At 45.7% G+C, this 22,205-nt stretch overlaps 17 non-coding genes across 17 annotated transcripts; all 17 read right to left on the reverse strand.

Annotated features, from left to right (window-relative positions):
• Positions 1–582: 582 nt before the first annotated feature.
• TRNAA-CGC (transfer RNA alanine (anticodon CGC)) lies at positions 583–654 on the reverse strand. Its single transcript has one exon. It is a non-coding gene; the product is annotated as a tRNA-Ala (tRNA).
• A 314-nt stretch (positions 655–968) lies between these two features.
• Positions 969–1,040, reverse strand: TRNAA-UGC (transfer RNA alanine (anticodon UGC)). The gene has a single exon. It is a non-coding gene; the product is annotated as a tRNA-Ala (tRNA).
• Positions 1,041–1,760: 720 nt separating this feature from the next.
• Positions 1,761–1,832, reverse strand: TRNAA-CGC (transfer RNA alanine (anticodon CGC)). The gene has a single exon. It is a non-coding gene; the product is annotated as a tRNA-Ala (tRNA).
• A 314-nt stretch (positions 1,833–2,146) lies between these two features.
• TRNAA-UGC (transfer RNA alanine (anticodon UGC)) lies at positions 2,147–2,218 on the reverse strand. Its single transcript has one exon. It is a non-coding gene; the product is annotated as a tRNA-Ala (tRNA).
• Positions 2,219–2,924: 706 nt separating this feature from the next.
• On the reverse strand, positions 2,925–2,996 carry TRNAA-CGC (transfer RNA alanine (anticodon CGC)). The gene has a single exon. It is a non-coding gene; the product is annotated as a tRNA-Ala (tRNA).
• A 314-nt stretch (positions 2,997–3,310) lies between these two features.
• On the reverse strand, positions 3,311–3,382 carry TRNAA-UGC (transfer RNA alanine (anticodon UGC)). Its single transcript has one exon. It is a non-coding gene; the product is annotated as a tRNA-Ala (tRNA).
• A 763-nt stretch (positions 3,383–4,145) lies between these two features.
• TRNAA-UGC (transfer RNA alanine (anticodon UGC)) lies at positions 4,146–4,218 on the reverse strand. The gene has a single exon. It is a non-coding gene; the product is annotated as a tRNA-Ala (tRNA).
• Positions 4,219–4,938: 720 nt separating this feature from the next.
• TRNAA-UGC (transfer RNA alanine (anticodon UGC)) lies at positions 4,939–5,010 on the reverse strand. Its single transcript has one exon. It is a non-coding gene; the product is annotated as a tRNA-Ala (tRNA).
• A 314-nt stretch (positions 5,011–5,324) lies between these two features.
• Positions 5,325–5,396, reverse strand: TRNAA-UGC (transfer RNA alanine (anticodon UGC)). The gene has a single exon. It is a non-coding gene; the product is annotated as a tRNA-Ala (tRNA).
• Positions 5,397–6,159: 763 nt separating this feature from the next.
• TRNAA-UGC (transfer RNA alanine (anticodon UGC)) lies at positions 6,160–6,232 on the reverse strand. Its single transcript has one exon. It is a non-coding gene; the product is annotated as a tRNA-Ala (tRNA).
• A 720-nt stretch (positions 6,233–6,952) lies between these two features.
• On the reverse strand, positions 6,953–7,024 carry TRNAA-CGC (transfer RNA alanine (anticodon CGC)). The gene has a single exon. It is a non-coding gene; the product is annotated as a tRNA-Ala (tRNA).
• A 314-nt stretch (positions 7,025–7,338) lies between these two features.
• TRNAA-UGC (transfer RNA alanine (anticodon UGC)) lies at positions 7,339–7,410 on the reverse strand. The gene has a single exon. It is a non-coding gene; the product is annotated as a tRNA-Ala (tRNA).
• Positions 7,411–8,130: 720 nt separating this feature from the next.
• Positions 8,131–8,202, reverse strand: TRNAA-CGC (transfer RNA alanine (anticodon CGC)). The gene has a single exon. It is a non-coding gene; the product is annotated as a tRNA-Ala (tRNA).
• Positions 8,203–8,516: 314 nt separating this feature from the next.
• On the reverse strand, positions 8,517–8,588 carry TRNAA-UGC (transfer RNA alanine (anticodon UGC)). Its single transcript has one exon. It is a non-coding gene; the product is annotated as a tRNA-Ala (tRNA).
• A 763-nt stretch (positions 8,589–9,351) lies between these two features.
• On the reverse strand, positions 9,352–9,424 carry TRNAA-UGC (transfer RNA alanine (anticodon UGC)). Its single transcript has one exon. It is a non-coding gene; the product is annotated as a tRNA-Ala (tRNA).
• Positions 9,425–10,530: 1,106 nt separating this feature from the next.
• Positions 10,531–10,602, reverse strand: TRNAA-UGC (transfer RNA alanine (anticodon UGC)). The gene has a single exon. It is a non-coding gene; the product is annotated as a tRNA-Ala (tRNA).
• A 763-nt stretch (positions 10,603–11,365) lies between these two features.
• TRNAA-UGC (transfer RNA alanine (anticodon UGC)) lies at positions 11,366–11,438 on the reverse strand. Its single transcript has one exon. It is a non-coding gene; the product is annotated as a tRNA-Ala (tRNA).
• Positions 11,439–22,205: the final 10,767 nt, after the last annotated feature.

Below are 22,205 nucleotides of genomic sequence, written 5' to 3' on the forward strand. Positions count from 1 at the left end.
AAAGCTTGATAAGATCCTCTAAAAACTTGGCTTCTCAAGCAGGTTGCTTAAGGGGTAATATTGGATGTTAAACTCTCATTCATGCCAATCATTCATTTCCTAACCTCTTCTTGTCATCTTTATCTCCTCCATCACTTCCTGACTCTTGATGCTGCTTAATTGCTTGCAAAGGCCTGGATTAAATCCTGCATTGAATCTTAAATCATCCTCCTGTGTGGCCTAAAAGAAAAAGTCTGGTACACACCATGCAATTTCCCATCAGACAGATGGGTCGATAGATAATCTTCGACAGATCCGATCGGATTTCCGATCGATTTTCTGATCACTTCAATGCAAATCGATCAGAAAAACGATCGGCAATCAGATCGGACCTGATCTATTCGACCCATCTATCTGGCGGGAAATTGCATAGTGTGTACGAGGCTGAAGTGCATTTTATTGGCTCTATTCCAAGGTGCATAGCGTTTGCATGAAAGTCAGAAATATTGACACCTCACTAAGCATCTGTAACAGGAAACATTGGCGCTTCCGGTATGGCATCCATTAGCGCAAGGGGGACTTTGCAGTTTGTAGAAGAAAAGCTGGAGATGCCGGGGATTGAACCCGGGGCCTCATACATGCGAAGCATGCGCTCTACCTCTGAGCTACATCCCCCAATGCTGTCAGCAGCATCGTGGTACCTCAGCAGGCCTTTATCTCCTACAGCAGAAAATGGTAATTAGCAGCTGTTTAAGTTGGAAAGTGATGTTACGGATCATTTTTAAAATTTTTCAGTATATCCGCATTTGGCTAAGGGACAATTTTTTTCCCACAAAATAGGTGGAACCTTTTATTTCACGAACAATAAGAGTTTGCATTAAAGTCAGAATTGTTGACACCTCACTAAGCATCTGCAGCAGGAAACATTGGCGCTTCCGGTATGGGATCCAGTAGCGGAAGGGGGCCTTAGCAGTTTGTAGAAGAAAAGCTGGAGATGCCAGGGATTGAACCCGGGGCCTCATACATGCAAAGCATGCGCTCTACCACTGAGCTACATCCCCTTTGACGTTCGCTATGGAGATGCACAATGAGTAGATTCGTACGGCACACCACTTTTCAGAATCTACCTGCTGTCATTGAGTACCTGGTAAATGGCAAGTTCTATCAATGGTACAGGTTTCTCTGCCTGAAATTATATTAAAGCTTGATAAGATCCTCTAAAAACTTGGCTTCTCAAGCAGGTTGCTTAAGGGGTAATATTGGATGTTAAACTCTCATTCATGCCAATCATTCATTTCCTAACCTCTTCTTGTCATCTTTATCTCCTCCATCACTTCCTGACTCTTGATGCTGCTTAATTGCTTGCAAAGGCCTGGATTAAATCCTGCATTGAATCTTAAATCATCCTCCTGTGTGGCCTAAAAGAAAAAGTCTGGTACACACCATGCAATTTCCCATCAGACAGATGGGTCGATAGATAATCTTCGACAGATCCGATCGGATTTCCGATCGATTTTCTGATCACTTCAATGCAAATCGATCAGAAAAACGATCGGAAATCAGATCGGACCTGATCTATTCGACCCATCTATCTGGCGGGAAATTGCATAGTGTGTACGAGGCTGAAGTGCATTTTATTGGCTCTATTCCAAGGTGCATAGCGTTTGCATGAAAGTCAGAAATATTGACACCTCACTAAGCATCTGTAACAGGAAACATTGGCGCTTCCGGTATGGGATCCATTAGCGCAAGGGGGACTTTGCAGTTTGTAGAAGAAAAGCTGGAGATGCCGGGGATTGAACCCGGGGCCTCATACATGCGAAGCATGCGCTCTACCTCTGAGCTACATCCCCCAATGCTGTCAGCAGTGTCGTGGTACCTCAGCAGGCCTTTATCTCCTACAGCAGAAAATGGTAATTAGCAGCTGTTTAAGTTGGAAAGTGATGTTACGGATCATTTTTAAAATTTTTCAGTATATCCGCATTTGGCTAAGGGACAATTTTTTCCCCACAAAATAGGTGGAACCTTTCATTTCACGAACAATAAGAGTTTGCATTAAAGTCAGAATTGTTGACACCTCACTAAGCATCTGCAGCAGGAAACATTGGCGCTTCCGGTATGGGATCCAGTAGCGGAAGGGGGCCTTAGCAGTTTGTAGAAGAAAAGCTGGAGATGCCGGGGATTGAACCCGGGGCCTCATACATGCAAAGCATGCGCTCTACCACTGAGCTACATCCCCTTTGACGTTCGCTATGGAGATGCACAATGAGTAGATTCGTACGGCACACCACTTTTCAGAATCTACCTGCTGTCATTGAGTACCTGGTAAATGGCAAGTTCTATCAATGGTACAGGTTTCTCTGCCTGAAATTATATTAAAGCTTGATAAGATCCTCTAAAAACTTGGCTTCTCAAGCAGGTTGCTTAAGGGGTAATATTGGATGTTAAACTCTCATTCATGCCAATCATTCATTTCCTAACCTCTTCTTGTCATCTTTATCTCCTCCATCACTTCCTGACTCTTGATGCTGCTTAATTGCTTGCAAAGGCCTGGATTAAATCCTGCATTGAATCTTAAATCATCCTCCTGTGTGGCCTAAAAGAAAAAGTCTGGTACACACCATGCAATTTCCCATCAGACAGATGGGTCGATAGATAATCTTCGACAGATCCGATCGGATTTCCGATCGATTTTCTGATCACTTCAATGCAAATCGATCAGAAAAACGATCGGCAATCAGATCGGACCCATCTATCTGGCGGGAAATTGCATAGTGTGTACGAGGCTGAAGTGCATTTTATTGGCTCTATTCCAAGGTGCATAGCGTTTGCATGAAAGTCAGAAATATTGACACCTCACTAAGCATCTGTAACAGGAAACATTGGCGCTTCCGGTATGGGATCCATTAGCGCAAGGGGGACTTTGCAGTTTGTAGAAGAAAAGCTGGAGATGCCGGGGATTGAACCCAGGGCCTCATACATGCGAAGCATGCGCTCTACCTCTGAGCTACATCCCCCAATGCTGTCAGCAGCGTCGTGGTACCTCAGCAGGCCTTTATCTCCTACAGCAGAAAATGGTAATTAGCAGCTGTTTAAGTTGGAAAGTGATGTTACGGATCATTTTTAAAATTTTTCAGTATATCCGCATTTGGCTAAGGGACAATTTTTTTCCCACAAAATAGGTGGAACCTTTCATTTCACGAACAATAAGAGTTTGCATTAAAGTCAGAATTGTTGACACCTCACTAAGCATCTGCAGCAGGAAATATTGGCGCTTCCGATATGGGATCCAGTAGCGGAAGGGGGCCTTAGCAGTTTGTAGAAGAAAAGCTGGAGATGCCGGGGATTGAACCCGGGGCCTCATACATGCAAAGCATGCGCTCTACCACTGAGCTACATCCCCTTTGACGTTCGCTATGGAGATGCACAATGAGTAGATTCGTACGGCACACCACTTTTCAGAATCTACCTGCTGTCATTGAGTACCTGGTAAATGGCAAGTTCTATCAATGGTACAGGTTTCTCTGCCTGAAATTATATTAAAGCTTGATAAGATCCTCTAAAAACTTGGCTTCTCAAGCAGGTTGCTTAAGGGGTAATATTGGATGTTAAACTCTCATTCATGCCAATCATTCATTTCCTAACTTCTTCTTGTCATCTTTATCTCCTCCATCACTTCCTGACTCTTGATGCTGCTTAATTGCTTGCAAAGGCCTGGATTAAATCCTGCATTGAATCTTAAATCATCCTCCTGTGTGGCCTAAAAGAAAAAGTCTGGTACACACCATGCAATTTCCCATTAGACAGATGGGTCGATAGATAATCTTCGACAGATCCGATCGGATTTCCGATCGATTTTCTGATCACTTCAATGCAAATCGATCAGAAAAACGATCGGCAATCAGATCGGACCTGATCTATTCGACCCATCTATCTGGCGGGAAATTGCATAGTGTGTACGAGTCTGAAGTGCATTTTATTGGCTCTATTCCAAGGTGCATAGCGTTTGCATGAAAGTCAGAAATATTGACAACTCACTAAGCATCTGTAACAGGAAACATTGGCGCTTCCGGTATGGGATCCATTAGCGCAAGGGGGCTTTGCAGTTTGTAGAAGAAAAGCTGGAGATGCCGGGGATTGAACCCAGGGCCTCATACATGCGAAGCCGGGGATTGCCGGGGATTGAACCCGGGGCCTCATACATGCAAAGCATGCGCTCTACCAATAAGCTACATCCCCTTTGACGTTCGCTACGGAGATGCACAATGAGTAGATTCGTACGGCACACCACTTTTCAGAATCTACCTGCTGTCATTGAGTACCTGGTAAATGGCAAGTTCTATCAATGGTACAGGTTTCTCTGCCTGAAATTATATTAAAGCTTGATAAGATCCTCTAAAAACTTGGCTTCTCAAGCAGGTTGCTTAAGGGGTAATATTGGATGTTAAACTCTCATTCATGCCAATCATTCATTTCCTAACCTCTTCTTGTCATCTTTATCTCCTCCATCACTTCCTGACTCTTGATGCTGCTTAATTGCTTGCAAAGGCCTGGATTAAATCCTGCATTGAATCTTAAATCATCCTCCTGTGTGGCCTAAAAGAAAAAGTCTGGTACACACCATGCAATTTCCCATCAGACAGATGGGTCGATAGATAATCTTCGACAGATCCGATCGGATTTCCGATCGATTTTCTGATCACTTCAATGCAAATCGATCAGAAAAACGATCGGCAATCAGATCGGACCTGATCTATTCGACCCATCTATCTGGTGGGAAATTGCATAGTGTGTACGAGTCTGAAGTGCATTTTATTGGCTCTATTCCAAGGTGCATAGCGTTTGCATGAAAGTCAGAAATATTGACACCTCACTCAGCATCTGTAACAGGAAACATTGGCGCTTCCGGTATGGGATCCATTAGCGCAAGGGGGACTTTGCAGTTTGTAGAAGAAAAGCTGGAGATGCCAGGGATTGAACCCGGGGCCTCATACATGCAAAGCATGCGCTCTACCTCTGAGCTACATCCCCCAATGCTGTCAGCAGTGTCGTGGTACCTCAGCAGGCCTTTATCTCCTACAGCAGAAAATGGTAATTAGCAGCTGTTTAAGTTGGAAAGTGATGTTACGGATCATTTTTAAAATTTTTCAGTATATCCGCATTTGGCTAAGGGACAATTTTTTTCCCACAAAATAGGTGGAACCTTTTATTTCACGAACAATAAGAGTTTGCATTAAAGTCAGAATTGTTGACACCTCACTAAGCATCTGCAGCAGGAAACATTGGTGCTTCCGGTATGGGATCCAGTAGCGGAAGGGGGCCTTAGCAGTTTGTAGAAGAAAAGCTGGAGATGCCGGGGATTGAACCCGGGGCCTCATACATGCAAAGCATGCGCTCTACCACTGAGCTACATCCCCTTTGACGTTCGCTATGGAGATGCACAATGAGTAGATTCGTACGGCACACCACTTTTCAGAATCTACCTGCTGTCATTGAGTACCTGGTAAATGGCAAGTTCTATCAATGGTACAGGTTTCTCTGCCTGAAATTATATTAAAGCTTGATAAGATCCTCTAAAAACTTGGCTTCTCAAGCAGGTTGCTTAAGGGGTAATATTGGATGTTAAACTCTCATTCATGCCAATCATTCATTTCCTAACTTCTTCTTGTCATCTTTATCTCCTCCATCACTTCCTGACTCTTGATGCTGCTTAATTGCTTGCAAAGGCCTGGATTAAATCCTGCATTGAATCTTAAATCATCCTCCTGTGTGGCCTAAAAGAAAAAGTCTGGTACACACCATGCAATTTCCCATTAGACAGATGGGTCGATAGATAATCTTCGACAGATCCGATCGGATTTCCGATCGATTTTCTGATCACTTCAATGCAAATCGATCAGAAAAACGATCGGCAATCAGATCGGACCTGATCTATTCGACCCATCTATCTGGCGGGAAATTGCATAGTGTGTACGAGTCTGAAGTGCATTTTATTGGCTCTATTCCAAGGTGCATAGCGTTTGCATGAAAGTCAGAAATATTGACAACTCACTAAGCATCTGTAACAGGAAACATTGGCGCTTCCGGTATGGGATCCATTAGCGCAAGGGGGCTTTGCAGTTTGTAGAAGAAAAGCTGGAGATGCCGGGGATTGAACCCAGGGCCTCATACATGCGAAGCCGGGGATTGCCGGGGATTGAACCCGGGGCCTCATACATGCAAAGCATGCGCTCTACCAATAAGCTACATCCCCTTTGACGTTCGCTACGGAGATGCACAATGAGTAGATTCGTACGGCACACCACTTTTCAGAATCTACCTGCTGTCATTGAGTACCTGGTAAATGGCAAGTTCTATCAATGGTACAGGTTTCTCTGCCTGAAATTATATTAAAGCTTGATAAGATCCTCTAAAAACTTGGCTTCTCAAGCAGGTTGCTTAAGGGGTAATATTGGATGTTAAACTCTCATTCATGCCAATCATTCATTTCCTAACCTCTTCTTGTCATCTTTATCTCCTCCATCACTTCCTGACTCTTGATGCTGCTTAATTGCTTGCAAAGGCCTGGATTAAATCCTGCATTGAATCTTAAATCATCCTCCTGTGTGGCCTAAAAGAAAAAGTCTGGTACACACCATGCAATTTCCCATCAGACAGATGGGTCGATAGATAATCTTCGACAGATCCGATCGGATTTCCGATCGATTTTCTGATCACTTCAATGCAAATCGATCAGAAAAACGATCGGCAATCAGATCGGACCTGATCTATTCGACCCATCTATCTGGCGGGAAATTGTATAGTGTGTACGAGGCTGAAGTGCATTTTATTGGCTCTATTCCAAGGTGCATAGCGTTTGCATGAAAGTCAGAAATATTGACACCTCACTAAGCATCTGTAACAGGAAACATTGGCGCTTCCGGTATGGCATCCATTAGCGCAAGGGGGACTTTGCAGTTTGTAGAAGAAAAGCTGGAGATGCCGGGGATTGAACCCGGGGCCTCATACATGCGAAGCATGCGCTCTACCTCTGAGCTACATCCCCCAATGCTGTCAGCAGCGTCGTGGTACCTCAGCAGGCCTTTATCTCCTACAGCAGAAAATGGTAATTTGCAGCTGTTTAAGTTGGAAAGTGATGTTACGGATCATTTTTAAAATTTTTCAGTATATCCGCATTTGGCTAAGGGACAATTTTTTTCCCACAAAATAGGTGGAACCTTTTATTTCACGAACAATAAGAGTTTGCATTAAAGTCAGAATTGTTGACACCTCACTAAGCATCTGCAGCAGGAAACATTGGCGCTTCCGGTATGGGATCCAGTAGCGGAAGGGGGCCTTAGCAGTTTGTAGAAGAAAAGCTGGTGATGCCAGGGATTGAACCCGGGGCCTCATACATGCAAAGCATGCGCTCTACCACTGAGCTACATCCCCTTTGACGTTCGCTATGGAGATGCACAATGAGTAGATTCGTACGGCACACCACTTTTCAGAATCTACCTGCTGTCATTGAGTACCTGGTAAATGGCAAGTTCTATCAATGGTACAGGTTTCTCTGCCTGAAATTATATTAAAGCTTGATAAGATCCTCTAAAAACTTGGCTTCTCAAGCAGGTTGCTTAAGGGGTAATATTGGATGTTAAACTCTCATTCATGCCAATCATTCATTTCCTAACCTCTTCTTGTCATCTTTATCTCCTCCATCACTTCCTGACTCTTGATGCTGCTTAATTGCTTGCAAAGGCCTGGATTAAATCCTGCATTGAATCTTAAATCATCCTCCTGTGTGGCCTAAAAGAAAAAGTCTGGTACACACCATGCAATTTCCCATCAGACAGATGGGTCGATAGATAATCTTCGACAGATCCGATCGGATTTCCGATCGATTTTCTGATCACTTCAATGCAAATCGATCAGAAAAACGATCGGCAATCAGATCGGACCTGATCTATTCGACCCATCTATCTGGCGGGAAATTGCATAGTGTGTACGAGGCTGAAGTGCATTTTATTGGCTCTATTCCAAGGTGCATAGCGTTTGCATGAAAGTCAGAAATATTGACACCTCACTAAGCATCTGTAACAGGAAACATTGGCGCTTCCGGTATGGGATCCATTAGCGCAAGGGGGACTTTGCAGTCTGTAGAAGAAAAGCTGGAGATGCCGGGGATTGAACCCAGGGCCTCATACATGCGAAGCATGCGCTCTACCTCTGAGCTACATCCCCCAATGCTGTCATCAGTGTCGTGGTACCTCAGCAGGCCTTTATCTCCTACAGCAGAAAATGGTAATTAGCAGCTGTTTAAGTTGGAAAGTGATGTTACGGATCATTTTTAAAATTTTTCAGTATATCCGCATTTGGCTAAGGGACAATTTTTTTCCCACAAAATAGGTGGAACCTTTCATTTCACGAACAACAAGAGTTTGCATTAAAGTCAGAATTGTTGACACCTCACTAAGCATCTGCAGCAGGAAACATTGGCGCTTCCGGTATGGGATCCAGTAGCGGAAGGGGGCCTTAGCAGTTTGTAGAAGAAAAGCTGGAGATGCCGGGGATTGAACCCGGGGCCTCATACATGCAAAGCATGCGCTCTACCACTGAGCTACATCCCCTTTGACGTTCGCTATGGAGATGCACAATGAGTAGATTCGTACGGCACACCACTTTTCAGAATCTACCTGCTGTCATTGAGTACCTGGTAAATGGCAAGTTCTATCAATGGTACAGGTTTCTCTGCCTGAAATTATATTAAAGCTTGATAAGATCCTCTAAAAACTTGGCTTCTCAAGCAGGTTGCTTAAGGGGTAATATTGGATGTTAAACTCTCATTCATGCCAATCATTCATTTCCTAACTTCTTCTTGTCATCTTTATCTCCTCCATCACTTCCTGACTCTTGATGCTGCTTAATTGCTTGCAAAGGCCTGGATTAAATCCTGCATTGAATCTTAAATCATCCTCCTGTGTGGCCTAAAAGAAAAAGTCTGGTACACACCATGCAATTTCCCATTAGACAGATGGGTCGATAGATAATCTTCGACAGATCCGATCGGATTTCCGATCGATTTTCTGATCACTTCAATGCAAATCGATCAGAAAAACGATCGGCAATCAGATCGGACCTGATCTATTCGACCCATCTATCTGGCGGGAAATTGCATAGTGTGTACGAGTCTGAAGTGCATTTTATTGGCTCTATTCCAAGGTGCATAGCGTTTGCATGAAAGTCAGAAATATTGACAACTCACTAAGCATCTGTAACAGGAAACATTGGCGCTTCCGGTATGGGATCCATTAGCGCAAGGGGGCTTTGCAGTTTGTAGAAGAAAAGCTGGAGAAGCCGGGGATTGAACCCAGGGCCTCATACATGCGAAGCCGGGGATTGCCGGGGATTGAACCCGGGGCCTCATACATGCAAAGCATGCGCTCTACCAATAAGCTACATCCCCTTTGACGTTCGCTACGGAGATGCACAATGAGTAGATTCGTACGGCACACCACTTTTCAGAATCTACCTGCTGTCATTGAGTACCTGGTAAATGGCAAGTTCTATCAATGGTACAGGTTTCTCTGCCTGAAATTATATTAAAGCTTGATAAGATCCTCTAAAAACTTGGCTTCTCAAGCAGGTTGCTTAAGGGGTAATATTGGATGTTAAACTCTCATTCATGCCAATCATTCATTTCCTAACCTCTTCTTGTCATCTTTATCTCCTCCATCACTTCCTGACTCTTGATGCTGCTTAATTGCTTGCAAAGGCCTGGATTAAATCCTGCATTGAATCTTAAATCATCCTCCTGTGTGGCCTAAAAGAAAAAGTCTGGTACACACCATGCAATTTCCCATCAGACAGATGGGTCGATAGATAATCTTCGACAGATCCGATCGGATTTCCGATCGATTTTCTGATCACTTCAATGCAAATCGATCAGAAAAACGATCGGCAATCAGATCGGACCTGATCTATTCGACCCATCTATCTGGTGGGAAATTGCATAGTGTGTACGAGGCTGAAGTGCATTTTATTGGCTCTATTCCAAGGTGCATAGCGTTTGCATGAAAGTCAGAAATATTGACACCTCACTCAGCATCTGTAACAGGAAACATTGGCGCTTCCGGTATGGGATCCATTAGCGCAAGGGGGACTTTGCAGTTTGTAGAAGAAAAGCTGGAGATGCCAGGGATTGAACCCGGGGCCTCATACATACAAAGCATGCGCTCTACCTCTGAGCTACATCCCCCAATGCTGTCAGCAGTGTCGTGGTACCTCAGCAGGCCTTTATCTCCTACAGCAGAAAATGGTAATTAGCAGCTGTTTAAGTTGGAAAGTGATGTTACGGATCATTTTTAAAATTTTTCAGTATATCCGCATTTGGCTAAGGGACAATTTTTTTCCCACAAAATAGGTGGAACCTTTCATTTCACGAACAATAAGAGTTTGCATTAAAGTCAGAATTGTTGACACCTCACTAAGCATCTGCAGCAGGAAACATTGGCGCTTCCGGTATGGGATCCAGTAGCGGAAGGGGGCCTTAGCAGTTTGTAGAAGAAAAGCTGGAGATGCCGGGGATTGAACCCGGGGCCTCATACATGCAAAGCATGCGCTCTACCACTGAGCTACATCCCCTTTGACGTTTGCTATGGAGATGCACAATGAGTAGATTCGTACGGCACACCACTTTTCAGAATCTACTTGCTGTCATTGAGTACCTGGTAAATGGCAAGTTCTATCAATGGTACAGGTTTCTCTGCCTGAAATTATATTAAAGCTTGATAAGATCCTCTAAAAACTTGGCTTCTCAAGCAGGTTGCTTAAGGGGTAATATTGGATGTTAAACTCTCATTCATGCCAATCATTCATTTCCTAACTTCTTCTTGTCATCTTTATCTCCTCCATCACTTCCTGACTCTTGATGCTGCTTAATTGCTTGCAAAGGCCTGGATTAAATCCTGCATTGAATCTTAAATCATCCTCCTGTGTGGCCTAAAAGAAAAAGTCTGGTACACACCATGCAATTTCCCATTAGACAGATGGGTCGATAGATAATCTTCGACAGATCCGATCGGATTTCCGATCGATTTTCTGATCACTTCAATGCAAATCGATCAGAAAAACGATCGGCAATCAGATCGGACCTGATCTATTCGACCCATCTATCTGGCGGGAAATTGCATAGTGTGTACGAGTCTGAAGTGCATTTTATTGGCTCTATTCCAAGGTGCATAGCGTTTGCATGAAAGTCAGAAATATTGACAACTCACTAAGCATCTGTAACAGGAAACATTGGCGCTTCCGGTATGGGATCCATTAGCGCAAGGGGGCTTTGCAGTTTGTAGAAGAAAAGCTGGAGATGCCGGGGATTGAACCCAGGGCCTCATACATGCGAAGCCGGGGATTGCCGGGGATTGAACCCGGGGCCTCATACATGCAAAGCATGCGCTCTACCAATAAGCTACATCCCCTTTGACGTTCGCTACGGAGATGCACAATGAGTAGATTCGTACGGCACACCACTTTTCAGAATCTACCTGCTGTCATTGTGTACCTGGTAAATGGCAAGTTCTATCAATGGTACAGGTTTCTCTGCCTGAAATTATATTAAAGCTTGATAAGATCCTCTAAAAACTTGGCTTCTCAAGCAGGTTGCTTAAGGGGTAATATTGGATGTTAAACTCTCATTCATGCCAATCATTCATTTCCTAACCTCTTCTTGTCATCTTTATCTCCTCCATCACTTCCTGACTCTTGATGCTGCTTAATTGCTTGCAAAGGCCTGGATTAAATCCTGCATTGAATCTTAAATCATCCTCCTGTGTGGCCTAAAAGAAAAAGTCTGGTACACACCATGCAATTTCCCATCAGACAGATGGGTCGATAGATAATCTTCGACAGATCCGATCGGATTTCCGATCGATTTTCTGATCACTTCAATGCAAATCGATCAGAAAAATGATCGGACCTGATCTATTCGACCCATCTATCTGGCGGGAAATTGCATAGTGTGTACGAGGCTGAAGTGCATTTTATTGGCTCTATTCCGAGGTGCACAGCGTTTGCATGAAAGTCAGAAATATTGACACCTCACTAAGCATCTGTAACAGGAAACATTGGCGCTTCCGGTATGGGATCCATTAGCGCAAGGGGGACTTTGCAGTTTGTAGAAGAAAAGCTGGATGTTATGATCATGTCTGCAGCGTTTACTGCTGGCTGCAGTGGTATTGTAACCCAAGCAGTTCTGATGTCATTACATACATTTTCTTGCATAGTTTGGTTTGCACTTAGACTAGTTGCTGATTCCATCTGCAGTCGCTCTGAAGTTAATGACAGTTTAATGTGCTTTTGTGTAAACAGACATTGTCTGCTGCAGTGGAGGGGCGGTCTCTTTCCTGCAGGCTGCATATTATTGTCTGCCTTTTCCTGCTGTCAGCCTGTGATTAATTACCATTCACTTGTGTGGGAATCTGCAGGTCTGCTCCCATTGGATGACCTCAGTATAAAGAACTGCTTCCTGCAATGCTTGATGGGCTACCATAGTCTCAGATTCTGTCTGTTACTCTGCCCGTGCCCCACCTCGTTCCTAGTCCGTGTGGACTGCGCTGACTCCTGCGAAGGGGTCAGCGAGTCCTCCTAGTTCTGCTCTTGTTCTAGAAGTTGTTACTTTGCTTGTCTTGTGTCATATATTGGTTCATCGCCAATATATACGCATACTTGCGCATTTTGTTATTTTCTTTGTATTCGTGTTACGTTGATACATCAGTGTCGCTGATATATACGGACACGAACTGTTTATTTCCTGTGTTCAGTCAGTCAGCCTTCCAGCACGCTTTGGTAGTTTGTGCGTATCGTGAGCACCCGTGCTGAGGTAGTATCCTGTTCCTGGTCCTGTTTGTGGATTGCGTTCATCTCTGCGAAGAGATAGCGAATCCTTCTGAGTCCTGTTCCCTGTATTACTCCAGTCTTAGTCAGAGTTCCTGCTTATGTCATATATCGGTTCATTGCCGATATATACATATGTTAGTCAGACGTTACAAATAGTTTCATTGATAGCTGTAATTGTAATACGCTAGGAAATCATACTTATTGTATATTTATCTGTGTTACGTTCATCTATCTTGATCCTGCTATTTCCTGACTATCCTGTCCTGTCTTTGTGAGGCACGCCATTGCTGCTAACGCATTGGCTACCTCATTCCAGTCTGTTTTATTGTGGACGCTTGCTGTCACTAAGTAGTGGCTAGTTAAGCAAGCGTTCATTCTGTCTACCTGTCCTGATCTCCTCAGTCCTGGTTTATGCGCTCAGCGCTACTTTGCGCTGAGACGTTATTACGAAAGTGTTGTTTGTGGCTGTTCGGATCTGCACCGGCTCTGTGCACCACAATCTCCTATTGGAGTCAGTCCTCTCCTCCACTAAACTGGGGATATCCTGATTCCTTGTGCTGGTGTGTGTACCTCCTTCACGTCAGCTTATGTGTTGCATGCTGACTGTGGAGATTACACCTCCAAGCGTGACATTATGGTAGCCCCATTACCAATCCCTATTGTGGGGGGAATTTCCAGAAATTATGACACTGTTTGTCAGGGGTCCTGCTCCTTTAAAAATTTTGAAAAGCTTGGTCCTGAAGTTGCAGACAGATTTATATCAGAATTGGTTAAAGTTCTGGCAAATCCCGACTTTCGGGCTTCTGCAATTTCTACCTGGTCTGATTGGATCGTTTGTGCTCTTTTTAAGGGCAAACTTTTTGATTGGGCAATCGATGTCTTAGATCACACTCAGTTTAGACAAAGTCCTTTGCAATTTATAGCTTTTGTAATTCACAATTGGTTGCGCATAGATCCATTGCCTTTTCCTCTTAATGAACTCCTGGCAGCAGGCCAATCAGCTGCTCCTTAAATTGCTTGCAAGAATGAGCAGCAAGCAGAAAGTGTTACTGATAATATTCCTGCAGCTTTGAATAAATCACCAAAAACAGCAAGGTCAAAGGCAAAACGCAAGCGTTCTAAGAAACGTGTCCAATCTGCAGAATCGTTATCTTTAGCGACTGCGCATCAGACCTGCAATGAGATTCTGCCATTAACAGATAATGAAATGCAATTGTCTTTCAGGGGAGTTAAATGGACTTATGAAACTACTAATGAACTTTCATCACTGGCTAGGGAAAATAAAGATTTTTGTTTAAAATAATTATCTGAGTATGATTATGAGGATATATTACAGAGTATTGAACAGATCAATTTATTCGTGCAGCAAGGGAAATTTGCATACACTACAGTTCAACACTTGCTACAGGTATTGGAGATCCTTAGGAATAAGAAATCTGCCAATCGCCTGCTAAATAATCCAATGTATGTTTCTGCCAAAACCACATTAGCAAACTGTGATCTGCCTGTTAAGTATGCTTGGAATCCTCCATTTGAGAAAGGAGAGATGGAAGCTCTGGTCAATGAATGGAAGAATGATTCAAGTTCATTTTGTCAATTTTACAGTGCAAAAAGTGAATTAGTATTGAATGCATGCATTAAGTCTGCCTATAACCTAATAAAAACTGGTGTGTGTGGGTATGACCTTGTGGCTCCATTGATCGATGTGTGGAAAATGATTTTGGACGATTTTTATGCGATTCAATCAGTTGATACCAGGGAAGACACACTGTCAATTGGAGACTGTCCCACTTCTCCAGTTACTGAGTCCCTGCCATGTTTTGTGAATGTTCCTGTAACTCCACCCTGTACCATGGATAACTCAGTGTTACTTCCCAGTAAAACAGAAGCCACTGATACTTTCTTAACTTTGCCCTGCACAAATTTCTCAGCAGAGAATCCAGAGGTCCTGCTGACTTCTGAGTCCAGCCTAGCCAGTACTCATGAGTCTTTGTTCAGTGCAACAGACACCAGAAAAATCTTGCCTGTCTCTGCAAACACTTCTGCAGAAATTACCTGTGTTAATAAAGTTCTACTCCTGTCTGATCCAGCAGATGCCAATAGATGCACTACATCAGTTTCCGAGTCCCAGCAATCCTGTCCAGAAACCTCAGAACCCCAGCATCTGAATTTTCCAATTTCACAATTGAATGGTGATTCAGATGCGCAAACATTGTGTTAGGAATTCACCTGGAGGTTCCCGCAATGCGACCGCTCATGATGAGAGTTGCGTCGGAACCTCCACTTCCGCATGTCAACGGCCATCCTCCGCTGGTGATGCGTGCACTGGGGATCGCTCTGCGCATACTGGTGGGCGGTTTTCTCGCTCCTCTCGGCCACAGTATGGTCTGAGGCGGCGACAGAGGTAGTGTCAGCTGACAGTTTAGTCAACTGACATGGGTTTTTTTTTTTTAACAAATCAATTTTATTGTTTCATAGAAGAAAAACATAACACATACACTATAGCACCGCATCCACGCAGGGAGGTAGGTGCAGAAAACTGTATCGTAATAATCATACACATTACATAGGTCATAATCATAAAAAACATATGCTGTGAAGGCATTGATTATGTCAAAATAATAATATGATAAAAGAACAAAGAATATTGATGTGATGGCTAGGTCAATCCTACAGTCACCTCCCGCAGGAGACAGCGCTGCCAAGTGAGAGAGAAAAAGGAATGAGAGCAGATGGTATTACCAGAAGGAAGAAAAGAGGAGGAATAGAAAAGGTAAGGACAGAGAGGAAGAAAAGAGAAGAGGCTCCGAGCTCATCTACAGACACACCTGATAGTATTCACGAATCATAGGAGGTTATATTGAACGGCGCTATTGCGCACCGTTAAAACTCAGGGTTGGATCCCGCAGTTGTAACATTATTATACCATGGTGCCCAGACCCTGTCAAAACGCTGTGGACAGTTACGATTTTTATAAGTCATGCGGAACAGTGGAAGATCCTTATTTATCATACGTTTCCAGAGATTAATAGAAGGCAGGGCCTCACCTTTCCAAACTCTTAAGATTTCTTTGCGAGCATAGTAGCATAAAATACGTATTAGATACTGTGTGTATTTACTACATGAGGGCTCATCGAATAGACCTAACAGGGCTAATCTAGGTGTACAAAAAAACTGGGAATCTAGAATTTCATTAATAATGGAAAAGATTTCCTCCCAAAACGGTGTAATCTTATGGCAACTCCAGAACATGTGAAAGAAGGTGCCTGTGTCAATAGAGCATCTATGGCATAGTATGCTATTGGCATTGGAGATCTTATGCATCCTTTCAGGAGTGAGGTAGGTCCTATGTAAAAATTTGACTTGTACCAGTCTATCTCTAGCGGAGATCGGGAGTCTAATAAAATCATTTAGAATATCTTCCCAGTCATTATTATCCAAACCCGGAATGTCTTGATTCCACTTGGTCTGACACAGGAGAAGCTTCTCGGTGCCTCTTCCCACCAGGGCTGAGTATAATGCGGACAGGGGTTTATCAAGAGAACGTGTCATGAGCGTCTGCTCCATGTCACTAGTAGTGGTGCTCAGCAGAGCTCGAATATTCGAGTAGCTCGAATATTCGAGCTCTTTTTCAGCTATTCGAGCTCGGTATTCGAGCTCCGAATAGCTGTAGCTATTCGAATGGGCTATTCGAGAACACTCGAATAGCCCATTCACTATTCGAGCTATTCGAGCAAACCGGCGCTATTCGAGCTCGGTACCGAGCTCGAATAGCGTCATAGCCCAGATTGATGTGCTTAGAGCCAATCAGAGGGCTCCCAGGCCCTCTGACGGCAGCCAATCACAGAGGGGGACCCTGGCCAGCCCCTACCCTATAAATAGCGGCCGCCATGTTCGGGTTTTCCATGCTTGCCTGAGACTTGTACAGAGAGAGATCTGCTCCTTTGTGCTTTGGCTTAGCAAGTGCTCTATTGTGTTCATTTACCTAGCGTTTTTGCTCACCTACACCTGCCATATACACCTGTATTGTTGTTATTTAGATAGACATTGTATTTTAGTTAGTAGCTTGTGTGTTACATTAGAGACAGGCAGCTGCTGCAAGCTTACAGGTTTAGGCCTCAGGGGGGCCTTGCCTCTGTGGGCAGCTGTCCTCTGTTTATTTCTCTCATCATCTATACCAGTATTTCTGCTGTCCTTTACTAATAGTATTGTAGTTATACTGTACTAGGAGTAGGACACTCACTGACTGTCACTGTTTATAGGCTACTAGCTAGCTCCTGCGTGTGTGCACTCACTCACCGTCTGTGTGTACACACACTCTATTTCCTTCTGATTACTGATAGATTATTGTTAGTTGTACTTACTTACTACTTACTCTTACTGTACCCGTAGGGACACTCACTGTCACTGTTCATATAGGCTACTAGCTCCTGCGTGTGCGCACTCACTGTCTGAGTGTACACACACAACACACACTCTATTTCCTTCTGATCGCTGATTGATTATTGTAATTAGTTAGTTCTACTTACTGTTACTACTTACTCTTACTGTACTAGGAGTCTAGGACACTCAGTCACTGTGTTCATAGGCTACTAGCTCCTGCGTGCGTGCACTCACTGTCTGAGTGTACACACACCCACACTCCATTTCCTTCTGATCGCTGATTGATTATTGTTATTAGTTAGTTCTACTTACTGTTACTACTTACTTACTCTTACTGTACTAGGAGTCTAGGACACTCAGTCACTGTGTCCATAGGCTACTAGCTCCTGCGTGCGTGCACTCACTGTCTGAGTGTACACACACCACCCACACTCCATTTCCTTCTGATCGCTGATTGATTATTGTTATTAGTTAGTTCTACTACTTACTGTTACTACTTACTGTACTAGGAGTCTAGGACACTCAGTCACTGTGTCCATAGGCTACTAGCTCCTGCGTGCGTGCACTCACTGTCTGAGTGTACACACACCACCCACACTCCATTTCCTTCTGATCGCTGATTGATTATTGTTATTAGTTAGTTCTACTACTTACTGTTACTACTTACTTACTCTTACTGTACTAGGAGTCTAGGACACCCAGTCACTGTGTCCATAGGCTACTAGCTCCTGCGTGCGTGCACTCACTGTCTGAGTGTACACACACCACCCACACTCCATTTCCTTCTGATCGCTGATTGATTATTGTTATTAGTTAGTTCTACTTACTGTTACTACTTACTCTTACTGTACTAGGAGTCTAGGACACTCAGTCACTGTGTCCATAGGCTACTAGCTCCTGCGTGCGTGCACTCACTGTCTGAGTGTACACACACCACCCACACTCCATTTCCTTCTGATCGCTGATTGATTATTGTTATTAGTTAGTTCTACTACTTACTGTTACTACTTACTGTACTAGGAGTCTAGGACACTCAGTCACTGTGTCCATAGGCTACTAGCTCCTGCGTGCGTGCACTCACTGTCTGAGTGTACACACACCACCCACACTCCATTTCCTTCTGATCGCTGATTGATTATTGTTATTAGTTAGTTCTACTACTTACTGTTACTACTTACTGTACTAGGAGTCTAGGACACTCAGTCACTGTGTCCATAGGCTACTAGCTCCTGCGTGCGTGCACTCACTGTCTGAGTGTACACACACCACCCACACTCCATTTCCTTCTGATCGCTGATTGATTATTGTTATTAGTTAGTTCTACTACTTACTGTTACTACTTACTTACTCTTACTGTACTAGGAGTCTAGGACACCCAGTCACTGTGTCCATAGGCTACTAGCTCCTGCGTGCGTGCACTCACTGTCTGAGTGTACACACACCACCCACACTCCATTTCCTTCTGATCGCTGATTGATTATTGTTATTAGTTAGTTCTACTTACTGTTACTACTTACTTACTCTTACTGTACTAGGAGTCTAGGACACTCAGTCACTGTGTCCATAGGCTACTAGCTCCTGCGTGCGTGCACTCACTGTCTGAGTGTACACACACCACCCACACTCCATTTCCTTCTGATCGCTGATTGATTATTGTTATTAGTTAGTTCTACTACTTACTGTTACTACTTACTGTACTAGGAGTCTAGGACACTCAGTCACTGTGTCCATAGGCTACTAGCTCCTGCGTGCGTGCACTCACTGTCTGAGTGTACACACACCACCCACACTCCATTTCCTTCTGATCGCTGATTGATTATTGTTATTAGTTAGTTCTACTACTTACTGTTACTACTTACTTACTCTTACTGTACTAGGAGTCTAGGACACCCAGTCACTGTGTCCATAGGCTACTAGCTCCTGCGTGCGTGCACTCACTGTCTGAGTGTACACACACCACCCACACTCCATTTCCTTCTGATCGCTGATTGATTATTGTTATTAGTTAGTTCTACTTACTGTTACTACTTACTTACTCTTACTGTACTAGGAGTCTAGGACACTCAGTCACTGTGTCCATAGGCTACTAGCTCCTGCGTGCGTGCACTCACTGTCTGAGTGTACACACACACCACCCACACTCCATTTCCTTCTGATCGCTGATTGATTATTGTTATTAGTTAGTTCTACTTACTGTTACTACTTACTTACTCTTACCGTACTAGGAGTCTAGGACACTCAGTCACTGTGTCCATAGGCTACTAGCTCCTGCGTGCGTGCACTCACTGTCTGAGTGTACACACACTAAATTTACTTGTGATTACTACTACTGATTATTGTAACTGCTAGTTGTACTTCCTGACTGTTAATACTTACTTACTGTACTAGGGGACACTCACTCAGTCACCTCACCAACCAACCCACTCCATTAAAGTACCCCACTTTTCACCCGCCCTTTTACAAAACTTTTGTCTATACGCCCAAAACATTGAAGATGTCTGGAAGTGGCAGCCAGCGCGGTTTGGGCAAGGGGAAGGGCAGCAAGGGAATCAGGAAGAGAGGGAGCAGCATTGTGGCAAGCCGCGGCCGCGGGCGCGCCACCATGCACAGTTCCGCAGCAGCAGCAGCAGCGTCAGTGGCTAACATTCCTCCCATAGCCACTGGCCGTGGACGCCTTGGGCGCCGCCCAGGAGGAGCATCTGCAACTCACGCTGCAGAGACACAGCAGCAGCAGCGTGTAGCACCTGCTCCCATTTTCCTCCAGCCGGGTCGGAAACGTCCCATTGAGGAAAAGGATGCAGACACTGTGGTGCAACTCATGACGGAGGATGAGCAGCCCGCCATCAGCTCTGCATCCGAGGCCTCCACCCTCACCACCACCACCACCACCACCCCTGTTCGCAGCAGCCGCCCAGCAGGGTCTGGGGAGGAGGCCAGTTCACCGTCAGTCGCCGACCTCTCATTCAGCACTCTTTTGACCCCAGGCATGATGAGTCAATTGAATGCTGTTGTTGGCGATTTGGAGGAGGAGATGCTGATGGGCACTTTGGGGGAGGAGGGATTGGACAGCAAGACTGTGGCGACAGTCAAGCGTCCCATCCATGCATCAGCAGAGGAGTTTGGGGGGTCATCATCAGAGCAGGACATGTTTCAGGAGGGGCATGATGATGATGACCCGGTGACAGACAGAGACTGGGTGCCAACACATCCAGAGGATGTCGTCCTCAGCAGCTCTGAGGAGGAGGAGGAGGATGCGGTTGTGGGCCTTGCAAGGAGGCGCATCATTGCAAGCATTGGCAGCGTCCCACAGCCTGCTGGTGTCTCAGGCTCAGCAGCAGCAGCAGCAGCATCAGCCAGTACCACCACCAGCCGCACCCAAGACCCCCCCCCCCCCCCAACCACCACAGGGAAACAGGCAGCAGCGCTTCCATGCCGTAGGGGGATGTTTTTGTCACCAATCTGGCGGTTTTTCACCATGCCCACAGTGTACAGCAAGTACGCCACTTGCAACCACTGTCAGCGGAAGTTGAGCAGAGGTGCAGACCCCTTGAAGTTCAGCACCAGCTCGCTGATCAACCACCTTTCTGCGAAACACTTCCACCAGCATGAGGAGTTCCAGAGGCTGAAGGCATCTGGTGCTGGCAGTGGCACCAATCCCATCACTGCACAGCCTTCAGCAGCAGCAGCAGCAACAGCAGCCACCCGCCCTCCTGCTCCTCCAGCAGCACCAGCAGGAGTGCGGAAACGCCCTGCTCCTCCCCCCTCTGCAACTCCTGCCGCCGACACTGAGGCCTGTTCTGGCAGCCAGTCCTCATTGGCCTCCTCTGCTCCGTCTGCTGATTCCCGTGCCAGCAAAAAGGCACGCCAGAGCCTTTTGAGCGAGTCCTTCCAGGGGGTGGTTAGGGCTCTGCCTCCCAGCAGCCGTCGCGTGCGGCAGCTGAACGGCTTGCTGGCACGGGCCATGTGCTCCCAACTCCTGCCGTACACGCTCGTGCAGGAGGGGAGCGACATGCGGGCGCTGCTTGCTTGTGCAGCCCCAGACTGGCAGCTCCCCAGCAGACACTTCTTCGCCCGCAAGGCCATTCCTGCACTGCACCGCTTTGTGATGGCCAATGTGGAGCGAGGGCTGGAGCACGCGGTTGGTGAAAGGGTCCACGTCACCATGGACTCCTGGAGCAGCCGCTTCGGGACAGGCCGCTACCTGTCCTTCACTGTCCACTGGGTCAGCTTGGTGGAAGGGGGTGAGGATGGGAGAGCAGCAGCGGGCACAGCAGCAGCAGCAACACAGTGGGTGGTGCCACCCCGCAGGGTCAGGGGAACTGCAGCGGGTTCCTCCGATCCTCTGCCATCCTCCGCCACACCTGGCCAAACCCCCCGCCTCAGCAGCAGTGTGAAGGCCCGCCACTGCCAAGCGCTGCTGCACTTGGTCAGCCTTGGCAAGACCAAGCTGACGGCAGCCCACGTGTTGGCCAAACTCCAGGAGCAGGAGCGGATTTGGCTGACCCCCAGAGGCCTCAGAGTCGGAGAGGTGGTGTCCGACAATGGGGCCAATCTGGTTGCTGCCATAGACAGGGGAAACCTGACCCACATCCCCTGTCTTGCCCACGTGCTGAACCTGGTGGTGCAGAAGTTCCTGCGCACCTACCAGGGGATGGACGAGCTGCTGGAAACGGCAAGGAACGTTGTGCGTCACTTCCGGCGCTCGGCTGCAGCCTGTGCGAGCCTGGAAGACGTGCAAAAGGAGCTGGATCTGCCACGCCATCGGCTGATCATTGACGTTCCGACTCGCTGGAACTCCACCCTGGCGATGTTGGAGCGTCTGGTTGAACAGAAGCACGCTGTCAACCACTACCTTGCCCTGGCCACTGTTTCCGCAGCTCAGAGAAGGGACAAGACCAGCAACATCCCGTCCATCGTCCCCGATGATGACTGGAGGCACATGCAGCAGGTGTGCTTAGTGCTGGCTC

This window comes from Hyperolius riggenbachi, chromosome 4, assembly GCF_040937935.1.
Source record: "Hyperolius riggenbachi isolate aHypRig1 chromosome 4, aHypRig1.pri, whole genome shotgun sequence".
Taxonomy (NCBI): domain Eukaryota; kingdom Metazoa; phylum Chordata; class Amphibia; order Anura; family Hyperoliidae; genus Hyperolius; species Hyperolius riggenbachi.